The following is a 6,000-nucleotide window of genomic DNA, read 5'->3' on the forward strand; positions in this document are numbered from 1 at the left end:
AGCACTTTCTTCTTTGTCTTCCACCCTGTTTATAGGGGCAATGTCTCCCAATGTCTGTTCTCCCTTTCTTCAGGACTGTTAGCCATGTGGACAAAGCCCAGACTCTGGAGCCACATCTCATGGGTTCATGTTCCAGCATGTCCACTTACTGAGTTATTTTACATCTGTCTCTCAGTTTTCCCATCCATAAAATGGGGACAATATAGTACCTTCTTCACAGATTTGTTAGGAGGGTAAAATGAGCTGACATAATTTTTTTTTAATTAAAAAAAGAAGAAGAAGAAAAGAAAGGGGTGCCGGGGTGGCTCAGTCAGTTGAGCATCTGACTTTGGCTCAGGTCATGGTCTCGCGGTTCGTGAGTTCAAGCCTCATGTGAGACTCTGTGTTGACAGCTCAGAGCCTGGAGCCTGCTTCGGATTCTGTGTCTCCCTCTCTCTCTGTCCCTCCCTCACTCGTGCTCTGTCTCTCTGTCTCAAAAATAAATAAACATTAAATAAATAAATAAATAAGCATTAAAAAATTAAAAACATAAAAAAAAAAAAAAAAAAAGAAATGAGTTGACATATGTCAAGGACTTAGGACAGTGCCTGGTACAGAATAATGCAAGGTGGGGTTGACTATCATTGCTATTTTTGCATGGTGATGGAGCTCCAATTTTTGGCTGGGCATACGGGTTCTCAGAATGAAAGTTGCATTTTTCAGCTCCCCTTGCACCTAGGTGTGGCCTTGTGACTAAGTTCTGACCATTGATATGTAAGGGGAAGCATCTATGGCAGCTTCAGGGGGTACTTGGTATATATTATCCTCTGTCTCGCTTTTCCCACATAGCTGCCCAGAATGTGGATGCCACCATCATGGACCACATGAAGAAGGTCATGCAGAACAGAGCAACAGGATAGAAGGAGCCTGAGTCCCTGTCACTGAGTGGCACAGTACCTGTCCTTAAACACCTCCCCGGATGTCTAAGCGAGATATAAACATCTATCTTATATAAGCCACCTTTATTTTGGATTTTCAGCTGCTTACACCTGAACCTAATGCTGAAGCACCTGCCTCAGACTAGTTAATTACTTGGCAGCTCAAATATTGTATATAGAATCATCCAGGTTCTTCCCCACTATACGTTTGCATGGCACCAGTAGTTTTCCTGGGGAAACCGTGTCACAATTTGTGATTACATTATCGTTAATTGGCCAATGTCAACCTCCCCATCTTGACTGGAAGCTCTCCGGGGAGCACGGATGTCCGTTTGCTCATTCTTGAATCCCAGCATCCAGCCAGAGCCTGCACGCGGTAGGGCTGCAATGCCTCTGTGTCAAAGGCTGGATGGAGGCTTCCCATGGAAGTAGGCTTTCCCACGGAACAGAGGGGCTGGGGAGGGGAGCACATCCACAAGGATCTCTGTGGAGACTGTTGGGGTCTGTAAGCAGACCAGGCTGCCAGTCCCAGGTGATCCATCCACCCAAAAGACAGTGGGAGATAGGGCTAAGGAAGTCCAACTGTGTTGCAGTATGTGGGAAAGCTCTGGGTCTCTTGGACCAGAGGAGTGACTTAATAAAAACCGAGTTTTAGGATTACTAATCTTGTAGGACTCTATGATAGCCAGCCTCCAATGGTCCTCACTGATGTTCCCATGCCCTTGTGTAATCACCTCTCACAACAAGTAGGACAGACTTGGGTAACCAACAGGACATTGCAGAAATGACAGTGTATGACTCCTGAGACAAAGTCATAAAGGGCATTGAGGCTTCCGCTCAGGCTCTCTTGAATCACTTCTTCTGGAGGAATCCAGCGTCTGTGTTGCAAAGGTACTCAGGCACTGTTATAGAGGGGTCCATGCGGCCAGAAACTGAGGCCTTCCATCAACAGCCGTGTGAGTGAGCCATCCCGGAAGTGGATCCTTAGCCCCAGTGAAATCTTCAAAGCTGCAGTTCTGGCCCACAGCTTAACTACAGCCTCATGAGAGACCCTGAATCAGAACCACCCAGCCAAGCTGCCTCTGAATTCCTGGAAGGATGTGAGATAATAAACGTTTCTTTTAAGCCACAAAGTTGTAGGTAATCAGTTACATGGTGGTACAATTAATATAGACTCTATCCCCATTTGTTTTTCTACCAGCACCTTCTCCCTGCCTTCCTTCGCCTCACCCCAACTGGTCAGTCAGCACTCTGGCTGAGCGACCTGGACACATTGCCTAACTAGCTGGGCGTCTGAGTATGAAACGAAGGCTAATAACACCTCATCTGTGTCAGGAAGCCTCTAAACTCGCCACCCGAATCAATCCACCCCCTGGTATTCATATCCTTGCGCAATCCCCTTTCTTAGACTGTAAACTGGATTTACTGACTCACTTCTAATGAACAGAATGTGGCAGGAGTAATGGCATGTTACTCCTAAGAAGAAGTTACGAAGAGATCGCGGCTTCTGTCTTGGGCACTCTTGCTGTCACTCACATCAGTGGCCCGGGGTGAGCCAGCAGCCATGTTGTAAGGCAGCCCTTACAACATGTGGAGAAGCCTGTGTGAGTTAGGCTGAGTGTGAGAGGGCCAAGCGTGAACCTCCTGAGGCTTGACCAAAACCTTGTGCGTGAGCTCGGGAATGGATTCTGCAGCCTCAGCCAAGCCTTGAGATGACTGCAGCCCTGGTGGACAGCTCGATTGTGATCTCACGAGAGACCTTGACCCGGAGGTATCCAGCCGAGTTCTGCTTGGATCCTGTGAGATAACAAAATGTTTGTTGCTCTAAGCCACCAGGTGTGGGGTGGTTTGTTATAAAGTGGAACAAATACATGGTCCTAAAACCTTGCTGTGAAGATGAAGTAACATGTGCCTAGCACACAGTAGGTGCTAATTAAATGCTTGCTAAATCAATCAATAAACAGACGAGTGTACTATAATGTGGAATGTTCCCTGGATCCAAATGCTCACTGCCTCCACCGCCTCCTGCCGAACACGTCACTGAAAGGTGTTTTAAGCCGGGGAATAGCTGGGTCAGATTTCCTTTTCTGTAATGAGAGACTGGTTTGTGTTCCATGGGTGTGGCTGGTTCAGATGTGGTCTGGATAGAGAGAGATTAAGAAATAATAATCTTTTGTCAGCTCAGAGAGGTCTTGAGGGTAACTTAGGCCTCTGGACAAAGAGAGTCTCTATTAAAGTCTCCTCACCGGAGGACATTCGTTCATTGTAAGTCATTCACTGAATACCTCTTTGTGACGGGACTTTTGGATGAACATGACACATCCCTGCTTTCAAGAAGTTAGGGAGGAGGTGACCAAAAATGTGGTACCACTGTAAAAAACCAGGGTCAGGGGCACTAATTTCTTGTGTGGAGGCATCTTAGTGTGGTAAATGCTGTGGTGTGGGCAGCACCAGAGGTCCTGGGAGGCCGGGAAGGGGCCCCTGAGCTCACCTATACGGATGACTTGGTCTGAACTCTTTCGGTTGAAGGTGAAAGAGATCATCTCAAATCAATGCACACCGTCTCAGGGGGGGATAAAGTCCAGAGGTAGATTTGGGTTTCAGGCACAGTTGGATCTAGGCACTTCAACAATCGCCTCAGGAATCCCTCTCTCCATTCTGGGCTCATCTTTTTTCTTCTGGCTTCATTTCAAGGTAAACTTTCCCTTTGTGGTGGCAAATGTCCGTCTGTCGCTCCAGGTTAACATTTTCCTGCTCAGCAAGTTCAGTAGATAATGATGACCAGGCTCCTGACACCTCCAATGAGGTCTCCTGGGCTGACCCATGAGGGCCTGGCTTAGGCCCCAGCCCTGACCAGTGGCTCGAGGAGAATGGTGTGTGAATACCAGCCGCTAGTGCCTGGAGTGCAGTCAGCCTCACCCTACACACGTAGATTTAGATGGGAGAAGGGTGACTTCCTAAAGAAACATTACGGCAGCGTTGACAAAGATGGGAAGGGCGCTGGGAGGCTAAATCATGGGGTTTCTTCTACAGGGATCAGGGAATGTTAGATGAACAAGTAACCATATATGTGGAGGGGGGGATATATCTCTTGCCCCAGCACCCACCTCTGTATCTTTTTTTTTTTTTAACTTTTTAAACATTTATTCATTTTTGAGAGTGAGAGACACAGAGCATGAGCAGGCGAGGGGCAGAGACACAGAATCAGAAGCGCGCTCCAGGCTCTGAGCTGTCAGCACAGGGCCCGACGTGGGACTCGAACTCACGGACCGCGAGATCATGACCTGAGCTGAAGCCGGACGCCCAACCGACTGAGCCACCCAGGCGCCCCCACCAAGCTCTGTATCTCACACAGGTGCATATTTGGTAGAAGGATACGTGGGTGCAGTGTGCTCAGTGTTTCCATTTTATATTAAGTGCCCAGGTGCTCCCCACAGCTATGCAGGAAACTACTTGGCCATGAGCCCCTGGCAGATAACCTTCTAGCTTTTCAGTACACCCGAGGAAATCTCAATTCTTTGGATCCTTTTCCTGAGTCCCACCTTTTTCCTTTTTCATGAGTGCTCACTCTGTCTCTGAATCCAGATAAATCTAGGCGGACCTAATTTCTCTTGCGAGTGTGGTTCAGTCTTGCCTCTTTCTTGAGATCCACCTGCCTGACCTTTTTCTCCTTGGCACATTAACTACTCACTGAGCTCCTGCTCTGTGGGGCTTATGAGCCAGAGGGCTTTGGATTGTGTTAGCCTATTATCCCGGCTGTGTGACCGTGAGTAGGTTACTGAACCATTCTGTGCCCCAGTCTGCTCATTGGTAAACTGTGTAGCGTTTATATCATATTAAATGCCTTGATATAGGGCCAGGATTTAGCATAGAATCAGGCAGGTGTATTATGTCAATAAAATTGCAGTTGGCTCACACCCTTCCACTCTGAGACCTCTAGGGAGAATGAATGCAAAGGTAGTGGCATTAGGTCCATGCAGGAAGGGGGCCTTTGTCTCACACAGATGGTGGACCTCTGGTCAGCCTAGGGTGCGGCGTTTCATCCACACTTTTCAAGGGCTGTGCAGGTCCCGTGTCTGAGTCTCCCCCAGACAGTGCTAACTTCTGCCGCCAGCAGTCGTCTCCACGAGCTACGTGACTCAGTGCCACCTGCTCGCCTCCATCATGTTTCTCACCTGACGCTCACCTGGACCCTTTCCTCCGTTGTCTGTGGGGTGGCTTGGGGTGGAGCGGGGCCTGCGCGGCCAGAGACTCAACTGTGCCCCCCTTCCCCGCGGGCTCCTCCCTCCATTCCGGCTCCTTGGCTGGCCGTGGGGAGACTGGGGAGGCTTCTGTGTGGCCCAAGCATGTGTGTGTGTGTCACAGTGTGTGGGCGTCACCATGTGTTGACAGTGCTGACGTCCAACCTGGGGCAAGTGGGTCTGTTCTCCCAGCTGATGACTGTGCTATGCTTCCTCAGGGTGAGCTGGTGATTGGCGGGGTGTCAAACCAAACTTGACTCTGAGGAGGAAATAGAAAAGGGAGGCTTGGGTGTGACTGCTATGTAACCAAAGTAAGTCCCTTCAGCTCTCAGAGCCTTAACTTCTTTTTGTGTAAAGGGGGGAGATCTTGGAGGAATAGAGGTCATTTGCTCATTCATTCGCAAGTTGATGATGCACCAGTGAACAGGACGGGAACTCCCTTCACACACGCGTTTAGCATCCCATAAATAGTGATAAATGTACAGAAGTCCAATAATAATATGTTCTAGGGGTTCCCAGCCAGATCCAAACAGTTTCCAAGGTGCCTGCAAATGGAAAAAGTCCAAATGAAAAGCTGGCTCACTGTGACCCCAAGAGTTGCATAACATGAGGTGAGGTCAAAGGCGCAAGAGAAAGCTTTGGGGTCAGAGAGCAGAATCGTAGACCTAGTTCCGTTGATTCCTGTCTGTCACCATGAGGTTGTCTCATTCTCTGCTATAGCCTCACTTTCCTCCCCTGCAAAATGGACAGAGCACCCACTTCACAGGATAGTGGGGAGGGTCAAGTAGTTATCTTGTGGTCATATCAGAGCCCCCACTATTTTGTTTTTTAAGTAGGATCCA

Source organism: Prionailurus viverrinus, chromosome A1 (assembly GCF_022837055.1).
Source record: "Prionailurus viverrinus isolate Anna chromosome A1, UM_Priviv_1.0, whole genome shotgun sequence".
NCBI lineage: Eukaryota > Metazoa > Chordata > Mammalia > Carnivora > Felidae > Prionailurus > Prionailurus viverrinus.